General features: G+C 37.7%; 1 protein-coding gene across 4 annotated transcripts in view; it reads left to right on the top strand.

Moving 5' to 3' along the window:
* The window catches only part of CAMSAP2 (calmodulin regulated spectrin associated protein family member 2), an 81,265-nt gene that overhangs the window by 13,552 nt on the left and 41,963 nt on the right, over nt 1-25,750 (top strand). The gene's annotated exons all lie outside the window — the stretch shown is intronic.

Genomic DNA, 25,750 nt, shown 5'->3' with positions numbered 1-25,750 from the left:
CTAAATAATTCTATGTTTCTAAGTGATGAAAAAATTTGCAGCATACTTGCAATACTTGTGGGTGGTTAGGAGTATTCCTAATGTTCACAGAAGTCCAAATGTTTAAGAAACAAACTTTGACTGTTTATGTTTTTTCAGAACTTAATTCTGTTCTTGCATCTGAAGGAAAATAAGGTTAATGACTTGCATTTATGAGCCTCTGGTTACTCCATTTGATTATTTTAATGTGTTCCCTGTCTAGAGTAGTTGTAAGAGTCATGTTTTCCCAGAGTTCCCAGCTGAAAAAAAAGGTGTCAGTATTACCTAGTTTGGCTTGCTGATGTTTGATTTAGTAATTCATATTGCTTAAAATGCATTGCAGTAGTCATTTTCTATTTCCCCCATGCTTGTGGGGCTGTTTATGTGTTTTCCCAGTGTTATTTAGGTATGGTCAGCAGGAAGTTATTGACACGTGAATGTCATAAGAGTTGATGTCCCCAGGTTCCTGCTGTGCCCAAGGCACTGGTCCCCACTCCAGCACCAGTAACAGATGGGTGCACTGTTGGTGTTGTCAGTTCACAGGCAGCTGGGCTGTGACAAGGACAGGAAACACAACTGGCTTGGGCAGAAACACAGCCTTGTCCAAAACAACTGCTACCAAAGAAATGGCTGTGAAGCTGTAGTCTCCATAATAATGTCCCAAGCCCAAGAGTTTTACTTTGTCAAACTCTTGTTCCTATGAAAGTTCCTAGCAGCAGCATTCTATTTTAATTGGAAAGCCTCAACACTTTTCCTTATTATACTATTAGTAAAGTTGGCAGAGAATTTCAAATCTGGCTGTTGCAGTATTGACAGTCTTTTCCCTTGATGCCTTCCAATACTCTTTCCTATTATTCCATATGTCAGTCTTACAAATTTAAATGTATATTCTGTTTTAGAGCATGGAATATTTTTTCTTTTTCAATTATGTAGAACAGAAAGTTTTCTTTTGTAATTAATACATATGTTCCTCTAGTAGACCAGATTGTGTTAAACCCATGTAAAATGTACTTTTGAGTAATTTAATAGAACATAGTATGATTGTCATTCCCTTTGCTAGCTTGTCTTCTCCAGGAAAAGGGGAAAGATGTTGGTGTCCATTAGTGGATATTTCTTGTTACCTTCTCAGATGTACTGTACTTTCTCTAGGTGAAAAGGGGCGAGTTACAATATAAAATGGAACTTTGTAAAGAGATTTGAGTATGGAATGTTTTAATTTTACACGTGTATTGTAACGTGTGTAGCTGTGGCCAACAGACTTGGAATTCCTTGGGCTGGATGTTTGCACAGTGACGTCTGTGGGGATTAGTTGTTGACTTAGTTCACATGTGACTATTTAATGAAGTAGGCATTTTGGTCTTCTCTCTCTCTTAGGTGGAACTTTTCCTGGAAGCACCTTGCATATTTAAGTCTGAAACGTCTAGGAAATGGATGTGCTGCTTTGTGCTGGGGTCAGGATAGATGGCTCTTTGCTTGGCAGTCACAACTGACTTGGCTGCATTAGTGTTTAATTTGAGAGGCTGCAGATGCTGTGTTTGTGTTTCTCTGTGTGTGTACATACACAGGTGGATGCATGTATCCAAATCAGTTGCCCTGGTGGAATGGGGTAGGAAAGAGGCACTCATGAAATTAACCCATGGCAGCAAAGGTTTCTGTTAAAGCCTCCCCTGTGTGAGGTGATGAATTCTTTTACTCTTTCTCATGTTTGGTTTGTTCACATCTCCTATTTCATTTCTGGTGAAACCAAAAGCTAGGTTATTCAGTGGTATCTCAATTTCTATTTTCCAGGTATTGCAAGATATTAAACCTTAATTCTATATTTATTTTTGTTAACTCTGTGTTTGATAAGATCATCCTGTTTTTATTTTTGGTAAGGGAGAAAAAGAACCAAATAGCACATTATTTCTCTTCTAGTTGAAATGTATATGGTCTTGGTTCTGCTCTGCTAGACTTCAAACAGTGCAGAAATAGTCTAGAGCTTGGAATTGAAAGTGTTGAAACAAGAACCAGAGTATTTTTCTCCTGGAAATTATACTTTTGTACAAAAGGAATTATCTGATGTTTCAAAAGTTTATGGAAGCTAAATTGTGAAAAAATTTGCAAAGATATTTATGTCAGTTGGCAAGTTCCAATTGTATTTTTTAAAAATCTGTCTTCAGCAAGCACTCCCATATGGAAATGTGATATTTTTGACCTGCTATAGAAATCAGAAATAGCATAAGAATTCAGCATGATTCTGATAGTAATGCAATAGTTTTCTAATGCTTATGCATAGATCAGTATTCAAGTCAAACTTAACTTTGTTTTTCTATGCTGATGTACTTCTTTAAATTTTGTATTTCCGTCATAACCCAAACTGACTTAAACCTTCAAGTGTCAGATACACAAGATGAAGGCATTTTGGATTTTTAAATTTTTTTTTTCTCCTATAAACCTTGGATTTTTTGTTTTAAAAACATATATCTGTTCTTACAGGATAAGTTGGAGGAGACATCTATACAAATTTTTCCATTGTAACAAGAATTTTATATTAACTGAATAATTTATTTTCCATGTCAAATCATTTTACAAGAATTCTGATTTTTAATCAGCCTGGTCACTTGTATTCATATGGTCTCTTTCAATTTGCTTCAAGCGCAGGGAAGAATAAACAGATTCAGAGAGGAATTGAGAAATGCTTTCCTTCCCTCAAGTCCCTGCAATGCACTTCTGCCATGTGGGGAAATGAATTAAAAAATCAGCATCTCAGTTCACTTTGCAGGGAAACTGAAGTTGCATAATTACCCCAGCAGTGGACTTCTGTCCCTAATGTGCCTGGGCCAAAACTATCTAAATTTCTAGCTTGAGGAGCAGTAATGTCAAATCTTGAATACTTGTTTAAAACCAGTGTTGTTAGGGGGTGCAGAGATACAGTAATATTACAGACTTTTGCCAAATTTGCACCAGAAAAATCTATTTGCCTAAGCTTATTATTGTATATTGATAGAACATTCTTAGCTGACTACAAAAACTAGTTATTGACTTACAAGGCATTTGAAGATATTTAGTGACTAGAATAAAGGTTAGTGAATGTGTATATAAATATCCAAGAAAATATGCCATACAAATATTTTTTTATGTTTTTCAGTGTGGGAAAGCATAAAAGCCATGCTAAGCCTAATATAATTGAAAAGCATAACTTTTGTCAAGAGTTGAATTCTTAATGCAGAAAGTAGTGTTGCAAGAAAGTCAATCAGCTGAGCAGCTGCTTCAGACTTACACCCATGTATAATTACTGTCATTAATTAGGTAACACCTAAATCCTTCATAAAATTCTACAATTTTCAGCCAGGATGGAATGGAAATGAGAGGTTCCTGCAAAACCCCAGCCGTAAGTCCTTAACAGCTGTTAGGAATTACAATTGCTGCTTTCTTAATTCTGAGCTATTATTTGTGTGTATGGGGTTTAAATATAAAAAGTAGTGTGCTGTCATGCAAGTTGTATATCCATTTAGCTGCAAATTGCCTTCTTCCTTGAAGACATCTTGTGAGCAAGTCTGGCAGTCATTTCTCTGTAGCAGTTTGTGAATCTGGACTGTAACTGAGGTGTAATTAGGTGTGCCTGTATTAGCTGGTTAGCAGTCATCAGGAGTGCATGTTTGGGGCAAGCACCTGTATTTCTTCCAGTTACTGCTCTTGTGGTTTGCAGTGTGGGGGTGTCTCAGGGAGCACAAATGCAGGGTTTTTTGAGCATGTAACCTGGAAGTTGGGCTCTAGGATCACATCTATGGTAGCCCACTTGCCAAGCCCATTTCCCAGGACTGGAGCACAGCTGACTGAAGTGAATCCCCTAAGGAGGGAGCAGGGGTGAGTCCAGGGACCTTTGCACCAGTTTTGCTTTCATGTCATGCAGAACTGATTGCAGAGTTAATCCAAGCCAGCGAAACTCCAGTGGAAGGCAGGAGGAGTGTGGGGACTGATAGTGCTAGGTGTGTATGTACCCACAGCCAGAACCTGGCTCTCTTTCTGGATGAGATAACAGACAGTAAGTGGTTAACTCATCCTGCAATCCAGACTTTTGGTCTCCCTGGCAGACTGCATTCATTGGAAATGACAGTGCCTTTCATCAGCGGTGTGTTTCTCCTTGATGAAGGGCTGCAGCAGCTCACCTGGTTACTTGCAGCTACATGCTGCAGTCTCTGCACTCCCAGGCTGTACAGCTCCTTAACTCTGCTCTGAAAGCAGCACAACGTGTACTAAGCACTTCACAGAACAAAGAAGTAAGATGTGGTTTTTGCCCTGAAGATTTTTTTTTCTGGTTTTAGGCATGATGCAACAAGTTTCCATTCCATGCCATTGTAAATTAGTTATTAGATGAAGACATATAAAAAGAATTTGCAGTTACTTGACTTGAGCCCATAGATACCATAATTTGTTAGTTAAAGCACCAGATTCTAACTGCCTTGTGATAGATCTTTGATAGTAGTATATTTCATAGAAAATGAAAATAATAAGCAAATATAGTGGTGAAATAGAACCTGAGTTCAGTGAGTCATGTGCTGTGTAGAACCAGTCTGCTGGGGCTTTGGGCTGGGAAAATGCAATCTTTAGAGGTTCCATATTTTTTGTTAATTTTCTAGTCTCATCTCTTCACATGCATTCCTCATAAGGTTCTCATTTGCTTGGAAACAGGGATGCAGTATGTTTGCTGGATTTACTGTGTCGAATACACCATCCCACTTCAGTCTGCACTGCACTAACCCTGTTGCCGCAGTAGTGTTGTGCCAGGCTCCCTCACACACAGGGTGCCAGTTCATGCTTGGGCCATAGGAGTTCCTACAGCTCTCCACAGAGTTCATTCTGCACGTACCATTTTAACTTGGAACTTAATGTCCTGTTAGCTTTTTTTCAAGCAATTTTTGTTGACTCATAGCCTGGGTATTTTGTTTTGCTTGCTGCTTGTATTTAATTATGTTTTTCTTGTATGTAGAAAATGCTTTTTTGTGTGTCTTGGGCAGTGTCTTAGGATGTTTTCTGCAGTACGTTTGTCTAGAATTTAGTGAGTGACAAACATGCAGGTTATCAGTGTGAGTTATAGTACGGTTTGTTGTACTTCTGTATATCAATATGAGAAATTTGTGAAAGACTTAGATAACCACAAAGGTCTCTGCAACATACTTTGGGTTTTCATGGAATGCTGTCTGCTCAACTTGTGCACCAAGTGTGGCAAGTAATGTGGAAGGTAGCAAAGCTACTGACACCAAAGTTGTGTCTATAACTAATACAAAGGAGGGATGCTTTCCTGGTCCTTTCCAGCAACTCTAACACTAAAAACCCTAAGGCTTTCTACAATTTCTCTGGCTTTAATTTTTGTTGTTTTTTTGTGTGTGTGTTTTTGTTGTTGGTTTTTTGGGTTTTTTTTTTTTTAATCCAGCATCCTTAATTTCAGTACAAAAAATTATGGAGTGTTTTGGTCTTAGGGTTCCAGCACTGTAGCTGGCATCTCAAACTTGTATTACTAAGAATTCCTGCCTAGAAGGTAACTAAATCTGATTGTTCTTTTTAACAATTCTTGAAGGGTTGATTTCAGCTGTGCAGAGCTGTTGAATAAACTGTGCTCCTTGCCTTCAAAGTACTTTCTCAGAGCCACCATAAAATCCCTGATGGATACAGATGTTTACAGAGCTGCCCTTATACTGGCCTTTGCCAGTTGAAAGTAGTAGAAAATATTTAGAAATAGCAGCACATCATACTTAGTCTAATGTAAAATTGTGGTAACTACATTTAATCTTTTACTAAAATGAGGAGAGAATATTGCAATATGTCTTCCAAACAGGATACATGATCTACTAAATCAAACTGCTGCTTTTGGAATAACGACAGGAAATTAAATTAACCTCAAGAGAAGGTAGTACCTCCCAAAGTCAGGCATCATGCCTCTCATGAGAAAATAATACAATGCATTATTATTTTCTGTTGTCTATCTTGTTCACTTCCTTGCAAAATAGCTATTCTTCTGCCTTGAACAAACTCAAGTTTTGAATCAAAGAGCTTCTGATTGTATTCTTAGTTATTGTTCCAACTTGTGGTGCTTTTAACCGGGGGGGAGGGAGAGGTGGAGAAGGGGGTGATGGTGGTGATTTAATTTTAAAAACCCAAAACAACCACCTGAGAGCAGACCAAAATCTACTCCTGAAGCACAAAAAGAAAACCAGTTAAAAGGAGGAATAAATTATAAAAGAAATATGTCATGAATTAAGCCCATAAAGAATGCAAGACAGCATGTATAAAATGCTTTCTAAAAGGGTCAGGAAGTATTTTCATTAACCTTGAAAGAAGGTCTATTTTGTTAAACACAGTTTAAGAACATTTTCTTCCTGTTTCAATAGCCCTGTTATGTAGTGTGGTTTGGCTTTTGGCTGTTGGTTTGCTGCTGTGATCTTTCTTTGTATCTTTAAATATGTGGAAAGGTTTATTTAAATAAATGTTTAGGAATGGTCTTACTTCTACTGGGTTAAGTATATTTTGGAGCATACTAACTGAGCTATTAGGAAAAGAAGTATCTGTGAATTGTTTTACAGACTACATAGAAGGAATTTCTTCATCAGTTTGTTTGAATCATGGTAAGGAAGAGAAATCCCTTGTACTGGCTAGCACAAAGCTAAAAATCTTACATGGTTGTAGCAGGCAGTTGAAGAGCACTGCTTTCTTCCTATTATGGAAAATAGTGAGCAGCTTTTAGCAGGAGGTGTGGGTCAGTCATGTAAACATAAGGAGAGCTTCACTACCAGCTCTGTGTAGTACATACACACAGCAACAAGGGGACAAAACCACACTGACTGCTGAAGGAATACAGTTTGTACTCCCCAAAATGCAGCAGCTGCTCCAGTCTAGTACAAAAGAACATTTTGAATCTGCATTTGTTAATCTGCACACATAATCCTGGCAATCTGCCCACCTTTATCAGCAGAGAACACACTCTGTCATCACAGTTAATGTATCAAAACAAAATCTTTGTTCTTACAAACTCTATGGAATTTAACATGGAGATTTTCTTTTCCTGAGGTTGAATGAACAAAATATCTTAAGGTCTCCATAGTGTATCTATTCTTCTTGTGTGACAGATAGGGAAATGCTGTAAATAACTATGTATGTCCATTGTTTATAGGAACTGGTAGGTTTATATGAACAAGTAAAAAATTGTCTTACCTTGCAGACATATATCTCCAAATCAGCCAAAGCGAAATCCAGTAGAATTTGTCTGATGTAAATAAAACAAGATTTACATTAAAATATTATCTGATAACTTGTTGAATAGTTTAAGTTTTAAATTGACTGTAATAGTCCTCTGTAGGAAACTGACTATCGAGTATAAATGTAGATGTGTTCAGTTTTCCCTTATGTATCAGAAGGTCATGAGGAAGGATGTCTCCCAGTATATTTCTTTGCTGTCTCAAACCATGAATCTAAGACCAGTGGAAAAATTAGTAAAGTATATGTTAGAGAGAAATCCTGCAGCTTTATGATTTTAGAATAATGGAAAAAGTTATCTTTAGCACAATTTATATAATCATCTAGCAGTAGCCAGAGATCCAAATCAGTCAGCTGTCAAGACTGATGACATCCCTCTAAAGCTGAAATGGCAAGAGCTTTTATAAGATCTAAGTTGGGTGTTTTGAGTATGATTTAGAAGACACAGCAATCAATATTTATGATATAAGTATATACAATGTGAAGTGTGTATTGAAATTCTTGTAACTGTTTTGTTTCATAAAATGCGAGGTTAAAAATATTATGGCCTTTAAAAGAAGAAAATTGGAAGAAAAGCAGAGAGAATATATAGATATTGGGTAAGCATGTAATGGGCTATCAGATTAATTTTACGTGATTCAATTATTAAATACATATAGTATGTAATATGCAATCTCATTATATAGGAACTTGCTTCTTAAATATGAAGCTGATGTATCTGCTGCATTATTAAAGGATACTCGTATATTGAAGTGCAGTAAGTGGTATTTAGGCAACAAACCACTGCAGTAGGTGCCAATTAAGTGCTGTTGAGGGATAGATGGCATTTTCCCCCTGTTTGTCAACAGCATTTATTCAAAGGTGTAGTTACAGAAGTTGTACCACCTCACCCTCTTTTTACTGGTGCTGGCCTGCTGACCTGAGAATTATAAATTAATTCCTGGGATTCTGGGGTAAGGGGGGCTTAATTTTGCTATATCAGCTGTCAGAAGAAACCTACCATCAGAAAGAAATTTAAGGAAAAGGAGACTTTCTAAAGTCTGTTATGTAGTATCAACTCCTTAATTTCTGCTGTGCCTGTGTGAACATGAGCAGTTTATTCCCTTCCTTTTCATAGCAGCTCTTTTACATGTGGGCAGGTAACATTTTGCAGGCCCTTTGTTCCCCAAACCTTTTCTTCATTCCAAACACCCTCCATTTCATGGAAACTGGACCCAGGATTCCAGCTGACCTTGTCAAGGCTTGTGGGGTGTTTTTGTGAGCAAGAGCCTGCAGGTGGCCCGTGTGTGTCAGCTGCCTGTCCTGCAGTGACATTGCATGTTCAGGTGGTGACAATCTCTAACCTCAGGTCGTGCCTGCTGACCAGCCATTTACTTATGTGTGCTCTCCTCCAGTGCAAAAGGTTAATACAGACTTTTTTCTGACTCTCTTCTTCGTCATAGGAAAATTAATTTGGAACTGATTATACCATATGTTGCTGAAACAGGCTTTGGTGGAAAATAGCCTGCACTTGAGTTCCCTTCTTAAGGGCACTCTGTGAGGTAATAAACATTTGTAAAAGCTTCCTGGTCTATTACACAGACAGAATTGTGTAAATCCCACTGGTATGTTTCTGGGGCATTGTCTTGCCAAGACAGTCCACTTTGAAGCATGGACTGAAAAAAAAATGGTTAGAGTGAATTACAGGACTCTGCCAGGTTTTATCCTATTACATAAAAGGGAAACAATGAAATGGACAGAAGGTTGATGGAAAGAAAATTCACTTCGCAATTATAAACGTTTTACTTTTTTGTTTGTTTCTTTTCCTTACCTTTGTTCTTAACTTCCCTGCTCCCAAAAGCAAAACCAAACCATCTATTGGTACTTAGAATTCACTGTAAAGACATCTGTGTGTATGTGTGGTTAAAACAATGTTGTGTCTGCCTATAGAAAGATTGTAAATTAATGTAGTTCAGTATATAATTTTGTCAGGGAAGTCTCATAACTTCTGTGTTAATAAATTCTTTATGGTAAGATGTATCTTAATGTAGATAGATAATTGCAAAGGATGAACTTATTCTAACTGCTGCTTTTAGCTTTTCTCTAGCAACAGGAAGAAATACAAAGAACACTTGTGCAGTTGGGAAATAAATAGCATGGTAATACTGAAGTTGATAAAGAAGTATGTATAGATGCTACCAAAGAACTGCTGGAGAGAAGCAAATCCTGATTGTCAAAGTATGATGCATATGTATGAAAGTTCTTATTTTTGCAGACCAAAGCTTTGGGGGGGAAAAGCTCCAATCCTCCTAAAGTACTATGTACTTTCAACAACAGCAGCAAAAAGACTCATATGCCTCTAAGCACTGAGGGATAACTGATCTGGTTTTCCCAGAGCATTGGGAAACTGAGAACTTATGTAACAGGCTACATGCACCTTGGTATTGTTGGCTTTTACTGCTTGTGGGAGAAGGATAATACAGCCTTGCTTGTTCCAACAGGATCTACTGTCCTAATGACTTAAAACATTTATGCTCCTATCATATCTATGGCTGTAGTGTCAATTAATTTAGGTTCCTTTCCTTAAACAACTTTAAACTTTCCTTCACTTCCTATTAGAGAAGGCAGTACCTTTCTGATTATTGTAGCCTGCCTTTTTTCAGCTAAGGTGGGATCTTCCATTTCTGTGGGCCTTATTTCTCTTCTTACCCTACCAAATTCAGAGGGAGAACTAATTACTCCTGTCATTCATCATTTTCCCACAAATTTTGCTTTCTCTTTAACCCTGATCAGTGATGAGTTTTCCTTCCAGGCCACTGGTAAAAATAGTAAGAGATGGTGAACTGATAACTCATTCATGTGGTGTTTCTGAAAAATTCACTAATTCATTGCTGATTCTATGCTCAGGGCTGCACTATAAATCAGTTTAATGTATCCAGCATTAAGAAGTCTCTTTAATCAGAATGTATTAATATCAAGTTAGATGCCTTACACTTATTATAAGTCTTGAACTTTTCACTTATATTTATACGTGAATTTAGAGAGTGGCTTATATTCTGTTAGTTCATGTTTAAATTGGCATGTGTTCATTTATAATACATAAATCAAGCTGCTTGTTGACTCTGAAATTATTTTACATGAGATCAGAAGAAGGATTTGGGGCATTAAAATTACTTGTATTGTCTGTTGACTCTCAAAAAAAAAAATCCGTTATTTCATGTCTTCTAATCTTTTGGAATGTCCCCAGTGTTCTTGGACTTACAGGAAGAATAGCTCAATGTGTACAGATTACTTCTCTTTAATCCTTTTGTAGTTTAAAAGCATGGCATTTTTTTCTTTCCCTGTTTGCTCCAGACTGAGATGAAGATTTATGCTAAGCATGAAATTGGCAGACTTGCAGATAATCCAAAGACTATCAAAAATGAATATATTTTCTAGAAGACTGAATTAGAACTCTCTTTTAAAAAAGGGAAATACATGACTAGTGTCAGCTTGCAGGTCAGTATGTTACCCCTAACAAAACTGAGATATTTCTCTGTAGGCCAGTATTTCCCAGCCTGTCCTCAGTCATCAAAGAAAGGAGCTACAAGCTGGCTTTTTAAGGCTGAAACCTTGCACAGCAGCACAAAAGCCTGTCAGTGCTTAGGTAGTTTAAAAAGGTGCTGTGTTTAATGGTATAACTGCATGTCTGTCCTGCTATTTACGTCGCTTTTTCCCTGTATGAAGAAGCTCTTGGTTCATATTTACTTTTGACTAATGTAAGCTGCCATCTTGATGACTAAATTAAGGATAAATCATGCAAGACTGCTTTCATATTATTCTAAAATATATTCTATTTTGACCATATTGTCATTTTTGTTGTCTTGTCCAAATCATAGTCTTCTAAATGGTTGGTTGCAGTTTTTATAATCTGGAAAAATACCGATCATTCTTCCAGTACAGCCACTGACTAATTTTTTCTTTTAGTTTTCCTGATGGCATATACTGCTGATTTCTCATTCTTTGCATTGCTTCTGTACCTTTCCCAAACATTCTTTGAAAAGAATTTAAAATATGATCTGAATTTACAAGTTTAATCCTAGTTCAATGGCGTTTTGGTTTTGTCTTTTGTTCTACTTAGGGATGGCCTATATCTGTCTTCAGCTGGTTATTTATTTTACAAATTCTTTCTTGTACAAGTTCTTACAAGCATATTGGAGATAGCTGCTGGACAGTGAGCCAAATTCACTCCTTTGCCAAAGGGAAGGCTGAAGTGCAGACCAAATAGCTGTGGACTCTGATGAGCTTCCTTCCTGAGCCAGCACACACTGAGAATAGTTCAGGGAGGCCTTCAGGATGTAGGTCTGAGAAAAAAATGTGAGAGATTAGAGGGTCCAGGAGAGGAACTGGATCATCAAGGGGACTTAGAGTGATGGCTGGGTAAGGGAGGAAGGAAGTTTCTCCAGAGGCTGGAGATCAGAGTTCATCAATTCACAAAGCATTGCTGATACAGAGCAACTTAACTTCCTCCCACTCTGCACCTTCTTGTTACTAAAAGATAATCACAGCCAAGTGCTGGGAGGTGTTTCCCCAAAGTGCTTCTGTTATCCTGTCAAAAGGACATCATCAATCTGTGACAATCCCAATAAAGCAGAGACTTCCAGATCTGTGTGTAGGCATGATGTGATAAAGCCTTATTGCTGGGAATATCTTCTTCCAGAATGGGGACAATTTTTTTTTCTCCCACAGTGTAACTCCCACCACTCCTCCTCTGCTTCTTGCAACAGCATCAGGATACATGGTGCTTTACAGATTAAAATAATACACTGTTAATTTGTTGGCAACAAGACATGCCATTATCTCCTACTTTTTTGTCATAATTTCTGGGAGCAAAATAATGGATTGATATTGAAGCAGGAAAATACTGCAAAAAAGTATGGGAATAATACTGGAACTTTTTATATTACTCAACTTTTGTACTTACTGCTGTAAAAAGCACGTTACAGTAGGCTTACATTTACAGAAACTGGTTTTGCACTCTTTTACATATTTCAGATGCCTTTTTAGAGGATGCAATTAATTGCATTTGCGTAAGCAGTTTGAACATAGATATATAGATATAAAGATTAATGAGGGTTTGAAGTGAAAGTGGAAAGCTTGGTGGATCACTTGTTTTCCCCTGTCATGAATGTCAGAATGCAGTACATAGTGCTTAAGGTAGGGCTGCTTACTATTTCAGTGAAATGTTTATTAAATTAATCAAATGCAGGGTAAAATGTGAGGGCTGAGTGAGAAGACTGTAAAACCAGGTCTGTTTGATAGATAGATATAAATATATTATTTATTTATGTGAAAGAATTGTTTGTCTTTATCTCACCTAGCAACATGTTTTATCTTAAGTATAGAGCATTATATTTGCAAATATGAATGCATTCAGTACTAGACATTACATTCTTTATCAGTAATTAGAAGAGAATTTAACTTTTTTCAACCAGTGTCTTGTTGAAATACCAGAATGTAACAGCAACTTTTAGTGTTGGATCAGGGCAACAGAGGAATGAAAAGGTCATAATATATATACATAAAATATAAAGAGCTGAACAGGACTTGTTAAGCAGATGGCTGGTGTTTGTAATGGTTGATTTTTCTATAAAACTGATCTGTTTAAAAACCCAATTTTTAATACCAATATTAGTATCTATAGAAATGGAATTGAGGCTATTATTTATATATTTGACTGTGCATGAACAAAAGTTTAAAAAAATTACTGGCAGTGCCAAACACTAGAAAGCTAGGAAAAGCCAAAGTGGCATCTTCATTTGCAGTCTTGGAACTCTGGCAAAAGCATGATGTTGGTCTTTAAATGTGACAACCTGTCTTGTTCATATCTCAAAGGAATAATGCTGTTTGAATGACTGACTCATTCTCATTAAGGCTTGTTGCAACCATCATTTGCTGTGTGTATACAAAGCCACTCTGACATCTCATTTCTATAGATATATTGGTGTGTAAATGTAGGTATGTAAACAAACGTGAGAGTTACTGAGCCAGATCTACAAGAAGGGAAATAAGACATTCAGAATGTAGAGTTAAGATGAAGATAGCATTCAAAATAACTTCTATAGTCAGTCATTGATAAAGCTCATATTGCCAAACGAATCTGTAGTTTATGTAAAGCAAATCCCAGTATAGTCAGTTAGGGATTAATTCAAAAGTCATTGTAAAGGTCATGTTAATCAATGATAGAAGTATTTTAAAAAGTACACAAGTAAAAGGTTTGAAGAATCACTATTACCATGTCTTTTCTTTATTTTGCACCATTTCATCATTGTAGCTTTCAGATAGTGTGGTATTCACATTCTCTGAACAGAGAGACATAATTCTCTCTCCCAGGATTTTTCCTGGGGAAGGCAGTGAGAAGCTCAGAGAAGAAGAGAAAACAATTCTTATCTCTGCTTGCTGCTCCTGTTGTTTGGCACATGTGGAATGTGTTATGGAGATTTGTTAATTGGACACTGTGAGGTTTGTTTGGATTGATTGGCCAGTTGGGTCAAAGCTGTGTCGTGACTGTCTCCAGGCAGTCATGGGTTTTCAGTAGAGTCTCTTGGGCATAGTATCTCTTTAGTATAGTTATAATATAGTATTAGTGTAATATAATATAGCTTAATGAAAAATTTGTTCAGCCTCCTGAATCATGGAGTCAGATCACGTTATTCCCTGGCTGGGGGCACCCTGCATTGATAAGGTAGGTTGGTGTGGCTCAGGGAATGGGGGTCTGAGCAGCCCCCTCTCTTCCCAGGGCTTCCTGCTGCAGCCTGTCCCAGCACACGGCCCCGGCGTGCTGCTCAGCCTGCCTGAGGCATGGAGCTGGGAGCACCTTTCCCGTTGGGGGACTGCACATCCTGGCATGGCACAGGGGAGTTGCAGGCTGTAATGAAAGGAAAGGTGTGAGGGATGTTCATGTTCTTCTTGTCTGTAGTAGCTGCTCTGGTTAAGCCTCTCTGTGCTTCTTCTTTGGACATGCAAAACTGATTTTGTTTTGTCTTGGTTTTTCTTCAGTATGGGCAGCTTGCATTAAGCATTTATTTTGGTTTGGATTTGATGATGCCTTTTAAATTATCCAAATGATGTAGCAAGTATTACACCATACACTCTTTGATGGCTAGTATTTGTTTTGCATCCAAGTGCAAAGAGGATGAATGGGAAGAGTTCCAGACACAACAGAAAGCATGGGTACTAATGTGAATATTCTTAACAGTTTATCCTAATAGGTTTTGTATTTGTCCTTTTTCTTTGCAGCAATGTTAACATATAAAATTGTCTTTCTGAAGTGAAACTTTATTTAAGTGAGGATTACAGGTGCATGTGTGATTGTTCTCCATCAGTAACTGTAAGATTGTGAAGTAGTTCTTCACTCATGAGATACCCCAAGTCTATATCCACACCTTTAGTCTGTCATGGATTATAAAATAATGAATTAAATCAATGTATCCACTGTATAGCTGCATTATATACACAGAGTACGCATTATTTACTGGAAGCTAAAATACCACAGAGCCATTTGTTCAGGGAGAAACCATGTGTACATTCTCCTGTAGGCTTGACATTCCTCTAGCCTGGGTTCATTCTTGGACCTTTATAGTACCAGTTGTCTTGCTTGATGTGTGTCCATATGTATCCAGCACAGAACTTGAAATAATCATAATTTGGAATACGTCTGAAAATAGCAACTGTTCTGTGTCTAAGTATGAATAATTAACATTTCTAAGCAAACCCTAAATTATCTAAACTATGTTTTGAAGTACAGTTTAAAATATTGACAAATTTTCATGTTTAATATTAAGTTCTGCATGGTCTTTCATACCTATAATGTGTACTGTAAGAATTTTCATTGGCACAATTGGTTACTGATTTGTGCTTGTCATGTCTGGATCATCAGGTAGGTACTGAAATATGTCCTGCCTGTTAGCTGTGACCAGTAATACATGTCCTGTGATATTGCTTCTACAGTGAGAACTGCAGCTTTTCTAATAGTGCCCATTCCATCTTGTCCTATCATAGTATTTTTTTTTTCATTTTCAAATACTACAGATTGACTTGCCTATGCTGACAGCCAGTTTTTTATGTTTGATAAAATTTTCCTTTGGGTATTTTAGGTAACACAAGTTAGAGATACTGCCTGCAACTCTGAAATAATACACTTGAAGCCAATGATTTTAAACTGATTGCTGAAATGTCCCATAATGTGTCTCACATGTAGTTCAGCCAAGTCTCTCAGTAATCGTCCTTTCCCATTTACGGATTATGGGATTTCAGAGTTTGGATGCTTGAAAAGAAAGAACAGATGTCAGGCAATTTCTAATTTTAATGAGAAGGAGGTTTGGAAAAAACCCAAACAAACCACACACATGAAACACAGAACAAAATAAGGCATTTAGAAATTAAGAAAAAAATGGAAAACAACAATTTCTACTTTGCTTTACTCAGTCCAGTCAGAAAAACCATCAATTAAGTCCTTGCAGCAGTACCTCTCCAGAGATTTTGGCCTGGCTTGATGTCATTCCTCAATGCTTATACCAGCTTCGTTTCCACCTCATCAAAAAAACCCTGTTTTCAGTTCCTCCAAATGTTCAACAGCCAAACTGCCCAGCAGAGATTTTTGTTCAGTGGTTTTACGCTTTTGGCCGATGAAACAATGCTGAGAATCAATGGAACTGCCTGAATCTTGCACAGGGCCTGCACTGAACTTTGCGTGGCACTGTGGGTGCTATTCATGTTTACTGCTGGTGGTTTCTGAGTCCATTGTTTAATGAGAGCTATAAAATACTTCCCAGCTCCTTCCCTCCATTCATCTTCCCTCTTCTTTCCAATTATCAAGGTGAGGCTCACATATGGGACTCACTGCTTTTGCCAAAGGAAAGATTTCATCTTGTGCAGGGCTTGTGTGGTTTCTGGACAGCATGCAATGACATATCTTGTGCTTGTAGCACAAGGTTTCAAATAATACTGTTGGTGTTTATTGGTATTCTTGTAAGCAAAGAAAATACTTACAATCTAGTTATTGCCATCTTAAGTAATTATTTGGAAAATAAAAGGATAGGAGTTAGCAGTTTTCCTGTTTCTTCCTTGTGATTTTCTCTTCAGCTGGTTTCTCCATTTTGTTTCATTTATCACCATGCTCTTTTACTCAGCTTGCCTTAGTTGGGGAGAATAGAGGGAGGGATATTTTGCCTAAGTAAATGGTTGTTTACTACAGTGTGAATAGGTTACTGCTGCAGCTGACTTCACTGTTTCAAGAGCTACTAATTATGCAACACATCCTGGAATAATAACATTATAAACCAAAAATGCACAAGGAATGAGAACACGATCGTGTGGTTTATTGTTTTAATCTTTAAAAAGACTTATGAACTGGCAGTTATTTCATTACCAAAAAGAGGTGGGGGAAGGAGACTTTGCAATTCATTTCCATGCCCTGAAAAGTGGTGGTTCACAAACAGATACTTGTGAAGGATGAGAATGAACACTGTTTTACATTGCTCACCAGTTGACTAAGAAGTAGCCTCTAGTTCACAGTGGTCTTCTGTTCTATCTTAATTCTTTGGGTAAAACATTTTAGTGTTTTCTGTGCATGGGCTACAAGCTAATTTCCCATTTCAATTTTCAAAAGAAAGTTTTCTTTAAGCAATTGTACCTCCTGAAGATGGTGTCATATCGATAACCACTTTTCATGCCTTTACCAAAGTAACTTCCAAGGAAAGCTTTAGTTACTATGTCATCAACCTTCACATTTTTGTGAAACACTGATAGAAAGACAATCCACTGCCTTCTTAGTTTGCTGCTTGAATTCCAGATTTTTTTTCAAGTAGTTATAGTTGGCAACTGCAGTCCTTCTTGTAGGTATGCTGTCCTCAGCACAACCCTTCTCTGGGTACCAATCTGCTCCTGTTGGTCTGCAGCAGTTCCTGATGCAGACAGAGCCTGGGTATGACCCTGTGCTTAGCAGAAGCTTATGGTGATGGAGACTATTGCCAGATGTCCTGCAAAAATCTGCTGCAGTAGATGAAGTGGACATCCTCGGGTCCAAGTAATCTATTAAAAAGGATTATTGGTACAACATGATCTCTATGAGGGCACACAGATTGCTCTTTCTTAAGAATCAAGTGTATTCCTTAGTACAGTTGCTTTGAACAATACAAAAACAGGACTTAAAGTTTGCAGTAAAGCAACTGTTTTACACCTGTGTGTGCATAGGTAAGAGTCTGTCTCTGAAGAACCCATACTCTACTTCAGAGGTTCAAGATCTGTCTGTCCTAAAGTTTGGAGGTTAGTCCAGATTAACCAAACAAGTGGAAGCACTTTTGAATATGTTTATTGAAAAAACCATGAGTACCTTTCCTACTTCTGCTATAACACCACTGTAGGCCATACCCTTGTTTAGCAGCCACTGTTGTGGCTGGCCTGTCCTAATCCTTTAATAAGTAGATGAAAAAATGTTGGTCAGCTGTCTGATTTAGTAATGCTATTAGTCAGCAGCTTGTCACTTGCAAGGTTTTACTACATTAACAGCATAGAGAAACAGATTTCTTGTGATCAGTGTAATTTTGTGTGTCTGTTTTAATTATTTTACACTGCTGATAGAGTTCATTTAAGTAAGGAGACTAGGAAATTTCCTTTGACCTTGGCTGTTATTTTAGCAGAAAATTTTTGTCCAGGTCAATTTCCCTCTCATGTCTTACTATGCTGTGTTATGGTCTATAAATGTGGTATTCCTAAAAACCATTGAAGAAAAGGTCAAATAACTCCTATCCTTAATGTAATTGCCATTACAGTAATGATGACCTTATTTCTTTGGCCTTGTATGGTTAATAAAGAAACAGCAAGGAAATTATCAGGAGCCTGTTCATATGCAAATGCAGGAAGATTTCATATTATGTTCTCATGTAAATATTGAAGCTAGTTTTCTTCTTTTTGAAGATAGCATGTTGAAATGAACATACATGTTTTGATTTCTTAAACCAATATTTTTCTAGATTACCAAAGAAAGTTAAGCCTAACAAAGATTCTCATGTTTAAAATAGATTTTTGCGTATCAGGAATTTAGCAAAAACCACAGAAGCTTTTCAACGGTTCTTCAGCAACAGTTCTGTAGAAATACAATGATATTTGACATGTGACAGAATGAAGCTGTCGCTAGGTCTTGGATGCTTACATGCTAGAGACATTAGCTTCAATATTGCACTTTTTTTCTGTACCTAAGGTGCTGATTAATGCACATTTCCTCCATCCATTATAAAAATACAAATTTGGACCAAGAAGGATGGTAACTCTCAAAAACCAAGATAGTTTTTTGCAACAAAACACCCCAAATATCTTGTTTATAACTGAAGTTGTTCTTAAAATGCCTTTCTGGAGAATTTAAGTCTGTATTTCCAGTTTTATATTGTGACAAGTGTCTCACACAAGTTCCAGCTGGGAGGCACATTTCCTGAGGAAGCTGAGTAGAATGTAGCAGTTAAAAACACCCTGGCAGGCCAGTCCCAGAACTGTGTGGAATTTAGCTGGAGATTGCCATTGATAATTTGGCCCTACCTTGATCCTCATTTAGCTTGAGAAATGAGGGAAGAACCACAGGTAACTTCATCTCCTCTCTTGTAGAAAAGCAGTATTTTTTGTTTGCCTTTTTTACAAACATAATGATATTGAGAGTTCGGTTTCTGAAACTGATTAATTGAACAAACCAGTATATTGTACTACTCATCACTGCAATTAAAGCATCATTAGTACTGTATGCTGAAAAGCTCATTATTACAATTCAGTTCATCAGAAACCAAGGCTGTAGATTTGTTAAATGTTGAGAATTATGTGAAATATCATGCTCTGAATTACTTTAGGGTTTTTTTAGTAAATTACTATTGTAATATCAAATTGATCGCATGCCTTTTATCAAATGGGTACTTTACATTCATTCAAGTCTTTAAACCTTCTAAGGATTGTGAGACAAAGGGTGTAAGTAACTTGTTTGATTAAAAAAAAAAAAAGAAGCAAAACTGAAATGCAGGTAAGTTAGAAAGCATGTGATATCAGTTACCTGGGCAAAAAAGCTGCCATTCAGAACCGGCTGTCAATACTTAACTGTCAAACAGATGAACTGGAAGTGGGTGCTGTAAAGTTTCAGAAGTCTGCTCTGACCCCAGACTGAGCCATGGCTCAGTGGGGCTTGCAGGATGCTGGGGCTCAGTTCCAGTCTTCATGTACTGGAGAAGACATCCCTGTTTCCTTTTCCAGTCTCATCTCCATAGATTAATGCCTTGGCCCTACACATTAATTTTATTTTGGGACCTCTGCCACTTTTTCTCTTTGCCAAACTTCCCCTCTTAGGTACTTCTATTCAATAAAACCCAACCTGTCACCCAACCCTGAACTCTTCACCCCAAATTCTGCCTTGTCTTGCCACTGCTCCTGCTTGTCCATGAGGAAGTGGTAGTTTTCCAGCACTCCTAAGGCTGGGTTCCTTCAGCAGATGTTCTGAGATGAATATGCTTTGATTCTTCCTAGTGATAACTGCTTCTGCAGGTGTTAGCTGAGCTGCCAGAGAAGTTAAACCAGTGGTTTTAATGTCATTCCTATGCAGGTATGAGTGAGTCAGGAAGAGGGAACTACTTTTTTGTGATGTATGGATAAGACAAAACCTTGTTTTTCTTTTTCCCACTCCTGTGTTCTTCAAAGAGTAGTGGAGCTTGCTGTGAAAATAAGGAATTCAGATTATATTTATACAAGTACTGCTTGTTCTTAGTTTGAACCAGCATAAGAGCAAGGAGACAATGCACATAAGTAATTTTTGTAAGAGATTTTTGACTTGTTTTATCTGGACAGGATTTGACAATATGTTCTAGGAAAATCCTGAATTATCTGCAAAAACAAAGACCTCTGGGAGATTTGAGGATCTTGCTATTTACTTGTTGAAATGTGTATAACTGTCTTACAAGTTATACTGTGTTACTTTCTTACTTTAATTTAAACTATCTAACTACCAGTATTTATCTTCAAAACTTGGAGTACTTAGCATAAAGACACTGAAGTGCCTTTGTGTTTTTTACCATTAGGCACTTGATTCTGCCAGTAAGTAAGAACAGGCGACTTGCAATTGCTAAGTATATGTAAAAAATTCAAAGTAGGTCATGTGAAGCTATAAAATAAGTCAAAATTCAAATAATGTGATGAACACCATTTGCTGATTCTTGATTCCAGTGTGTGTTGTGCAGGTACTTTGTTTCACTATGTCCTGGAGTAGGTCAAAGTCTCACTTGGTTATGTTATCCAGAAAATCTGGGAATCTCTGTTAGGAATTTAGTTAGGATTGAGTTGTTAGATCAAATTATGAAGCTCCCTAATGAGCATAATGAGGAAATCTTAGGTCAAGCTTATATGTGCTATCAAAAGGCTTAACACAGCCAATATCTGTACCTGAGAAATTCTTTTAATAGAAGTGAATTATGTTTCCTATGTCAGACGTGTATAGTCAGCCCAACAATGATTTCTTAATATATATGTTCATATAATAGGTTACTAAATTTAAAAAGTTAACCAAATAGAGAAGGCTGTAAAAATACTGAAAGCAAAAACCATTCTTTCTGCGTTGCAGAACCTGTCTCAAGGTGCTTAGCATGACTCAGTAATGCCTGCTCTTGCTGAGTAAGCATCCTGTGAGAGTCAAGCCCTTGTTCTTCGTGGCAATGCAGCAAGGAGGTAATTCAGCATGATCATTCCCTTGCAGGACAAGACTAACAAGACAGCTGGGCTTATTTTAGGGTTGTGCTAAGTGCAAGTACTGTGTGAGACTAGAGAAGAACTGCATCCAAAAATCATCAAACAGAGCAGAAATGACTACTTCAGACTGCTCCATTTTGTTGGTTGGTTTGTTTCCTTTTTAGTATCTAAATTGTCTTCATTTTGTTGTAAAAATGATGGTCAAATGAATCAATAGCTTTGAAATTTGTAATAGAGTTATCACCTATAGGCTCTGCTCATTAATTCCTCCGTCACCTCCTGCAGTATTTAGGCGTTGGCCTATACTTTCCCTGAGCTGGAATTCTGTGATTTTTAATTGAGGCTTGGTGTTTAGATGATATCTCCCTATGCTAGCAGATTCATTTGAGACTCGGATTATCTGGGTCTCTGGGAATGGGGCCTGGAGGCCTAAGCTAGCCAGCCTCCTCCAGCTGTTGTTGACAGAAGCTGCAAAGAAGCTGGGTGCACAGATGTGGGTTAGAGTGGTGTGTAAGGAGATCCTGACAGTGCTCTGGGCACAGCTTTCCGGTGTGTTTAAGCCCATACTCACCTGCTATTACTCTCTTTCTTTTACCATGGATATGAGCAACTCTTGTTTTACCTTTTCTCCTGAAGTATGTGTCCTACAGTGATTATTCCATCTATATTCTTGATAATCATTTATGTGAAGCCCTTGGAATTACTGGTTTTTTTACTGGAATGTGAAAAGTACCTGGATGCAAAGCTCTGTCTTCAGAAGGCAGAAGAAGTTGCTTGCATGCTAACTACTAATGCAAGGGACATATAAAAATTCTCCCAGCTAAATGTAAAGAGCTGATCTCTTGTGTTCTTTGCTCAAGTGCCTGATCCAGTTGAGGCAAAATATTTAGTGTAGGGGACTTTTATTAGAAGAAAAATCTCCAGGAAAGAATGAATTAATTATTTATTTCTATTTAGCATGAGGGTAACAATTATATCCTCTGAGTTTTTTTTCTTCCCCTTTCTTCAAGTACTGTGGTGGGAAATGGATTTGTCTATATTTTTCCTGAAGAGGGAGTTCAAAAGGAAACTCCTGACCTGAGTATCATTTAATGGAATATAGGAAATATCCTTAGTAGCAGGTGGCAATGTAGGAACTGTCTGTAATTGTGATATTTATCCATAAGTATCTGTATGTACAATATCATACACCTTTTGCTTAGTACACTTTTTAATGAAGTTGTTTTCAGTTCTTCAGTGGAGGTGAAGAAAGCTCTGTAATCAAATGTTAAGCAGACAGGAAAGCATTAGCAGCCATGCTCAGAACAATTTTTCTTCTGAAGTTCAGTAAGCTTCTTATTGAACTATTTCGCAGTAGAATGAAAAGCTGCGGAACCTACATTACAGGGCAGAAACTAACCAGTAATTACATGAGATTGTTTAGATTAGCAAGTTAAAACTCTTGTATTCTTTGCAGGCTGTAGCTGGGGAAGACAACAGCACATTTGTGTCTTAGAATATAAAATACCTCTAAGAATCTAGCATTTTGTATTTTTTAATATATTTTTTAATATATGTTCTATTTAAGGCTTTATTACTTTGCACCATTGTAGTGAAGCAATCAAAGCAAAAAACGGTTTTTAGAATTGGCTTAAAACAAATCTCTGCATAACACTTATGGGAAGAGTGTATTATTTCCTGTGTTGATCAATGCTGCTGTGTTGATCTTGACTTTTTAAAAATATATTTCTCTAATGGTTTTGTATAATTTTATGTTACTGTGGGGGCAGGTTTTAAAATTATTTCTCTAAAATTATTTTTCTCTTTTGGAATTGTACATCTTTATTTATGCCTTGCAGCAGTTCTGGATGTGGGAGGTATGTGACAGCATGAAAATCCTGCCTGGCTTTTTTAGGCTGTGTGTCTGAATGGTGCCAGCTCAGAGGAAATACCAAAATTTCATGTACTGTCTTCATCCTAGTTGTCAGCTGCTCCTGGGCACTTCCTTCAGGCATTGTGTCCAGTTTTGTCTGGAGAAAGAAGATGTTGCTGAGCGGCTGCTCCCAGCTCCTGCCCAGCTCAAAGTGGTTTTTGGTTCTCCCTCAGATATAAAATGTTGCTTCCTTGCATAATTCCCTCATAACTGCTGGTCTGACTAGCAAAAGTGAACTCTCCCTCTTGGTTTTTTTAGCTGTACCTAAAATAGGCTGCTCAGTGAGAGAGGCAAAAACAACAAAAAAAAATCAGAACATTATTACTATCAACACCATTTCTTAAAACTTGGTATTTTTTACAGATCTTCAGCAGTTATGTCGACAAAACCTGTATTTGGAAGAGTAGGATGCTATTTTTATAGTGCAGTTTTTAGTTTACTCTTTCTTATTGAGCACAGTGAATGAAGATGTGTAAAAGAATGCAGCTTGTCTGCTCTTCCCAGAATAAATGGAAGAAAACCGGTAGGGCTGTATGTGCAATTAAATAGTTTTCTTGTTCTTTTTGTAATTCCTTTAAAAAAAAAAAAAACCCATCAAACAAACCGAACTAAACAAACAGCTATTTTAGAGATAAGTTATCCTACATGTTTATTTGATTGCTTGCAATTTTCCAGGGGAATAAATCCATATATGTTACTAGTTTTAAATATTTTCATTAGTAAAAAGCTATTTATAAAATCAGAAGTTTGGGTTTTGCTAGCTAAAAAAGTGGCAATTAATTGTTTGTTTCTCAGGATAATATTCATTCTTCTTTTCATTATCTTCTGGTTTTTAAAAGTCTTCTGAGTGTCCTGCCTGGATTATAAACAAAATAACTTGGAGTCACTTTGGAGACTGAAGATGCTTGTATTTGATTGCTTGTATGCAAGCAATAAAGATTGTGACATGGATCTAGGCAGTGTAGGTAAAAGTTTATTACACTTAGTTTTGATAGTACAAATTATTATCTAAGGTCATTCTTCCCTCTGTTTGTTTAAGTAGTTTGCACTTCATTAATGATTCACTAGAAGCATTGAAAATGAGACTCAGTTAACTAATTGTAAATAATTTACTTTCTATAATGTATTTATAATGTATTGAGCATATTGTCAGTTCTAGCAACACTTCGGTGGCTTTCTCTCTCCTCTGGCAATCCACTTAGTAGGATTTTCCAGAGAGGAACACTTCATGTTTTCCAGAGAAGCTGATGATCCAGCATGGGAGGTGAAGGCTACTGAGTTCCCTCTGGGGAGTTCACTGGGGGTTTTTCTTGCAGGCTGGTCTCAGAGCACAGGTGTAGTAGCCAGGGCACTACTCATGGACAAACAGCTGGGCCAGATGCTGCTTTCACACCTCTGAGAGCTTCCTTGGTTGTCAGACCTCACGTGGAAGGCAGTGTCCTTCCTGCAGGCAGGGAGTAAAGGGTGGAAAGAACCCCCTTGTGCAGCAGGCAGTGTGAACATTTCAGGTTCAGCCTCGATGACTCCTAGCAGTAGCATTCTCTATGAGGCCACTCTTGTATCTGGCTGGAAAACACAATTCTGTGCATTACCTCCTCTTAAAAAGCAAATCCAGCATTTTCTTGCTGTTTTAATTTCTCGTTTTTATTTTGGGGGGGGAGGTTCTGAAAACAGTCTGAAAATAGAACAAGGTTTTAACCTAGATGCCATTCAGACTAGGCAAGATGTAGCAAGGAAATATTATTAGAGCAGTGACCCTGGGTGTCAGAGATGATCCAAATCTTCTCTTTGCTGTGTGTTACAAGTGCTAAACAACCTTTCACCAATCTGCTGGGAGCTCCTACCAGAACTGCATGTGTTTGTATGGCTGTCCCAGGCTCTGCAATCCCCCACAAGGATCTGGGGGGCTGTACTCACAGTTTGTGTGATACTTGATTTGTACCTCCCTCTGCTCTGCACACTGGGCTGCAGGCTCCTCATGAGGCTGCACACAGGCAATACCCTTTCCCTTCTGAAATACTTTGAGTGGCAAGATTCAGCTGCCCAGCACTTTCCTTCTTCACCTAGGAGCTTGTATCAGTGTTTGTCCATAAAGGTGTGTAGATAAGCTCCTAAGGCATAAAAATGCTGGTAGAAGGAGTTTATTCAAACTTAGTCTGTCACTGATGGCAGCAGTGAGGAGGTGCTGGTTCCTTGCCCAGCTGTGCTGCTGCTGCTGCTGGGAGCAGAGATGGACTCTGTGGCAGACAGGGCTCTCAGGCCATACCCAAGCTTGTCCCAGGAAGGTTGGCTGTCAACTTCAGTTTTGTGAATATCTTATAAGTGTAGTTTGCCTTTTTTGTGAAACAAAGCAAATTAACTGCTTTTAAGAAAGCAGTACGTGCTGCTTCCTGCTTCTGAGGTCAGCATGATCACTTTCACTGGTGACACAAACACTAAGAGCAGCACAGAGTCTGGATCTGTTCTTTTTCCTGCTGGGAATTCTGGAATAAGTGATGTGCAGGAACTGCCTTAGCTGTGATGATTAGAGCATATTGCTGTGTGACTCATGTTGTTCATTGCTGTTACCATGGCTGTTACAGCTACCTTGTGAGATGTTTATATGAATATTTTTTATAGTATTGAAGTGGTGGTGTTAACAAGTGTTGGGGATCTTTGTTTGCATTGTGAGCTGTGTTTAAAGACAGTGTTTTAAAAATACTGTCTTTGGAAATTGTTCTGATCCATGGGAAATCTTGCTTAATACTTAGAAAGCTGTTTCTGTTTTTCTTATCATGAAGCAGAAGGAAATGTGTTTAGCTGTAGGCATTGCCTCTAAAAGCCACTATTTTGTTATTCAATCACAAGAATCTAATGTAAATC

The sequence above is a fragment of the Pyrgilauda ruficollis genome, unplaced genomic scaffold (genome assembly GCF_017590135.1).
Source record: "Pyrgilauda ruficollis isolate IOZ18807 unplaced genomic scaffold, ASM1759013v1 scaffold49, whole genome shotgun sequence".
In the NCBI taxonomy this organism is placed as follows: Eukaryota; Metazoa; Chordata; class Aves; order Passeriformes; family Passeridae; genus Pyrgilauda; species Pyrgilauda ruficollis.
The sequence above is the reverse complement of the archived record's forward strand: the minus strand, read 5'-3'. Positions and strand labels throughout refer to the sequence as shown.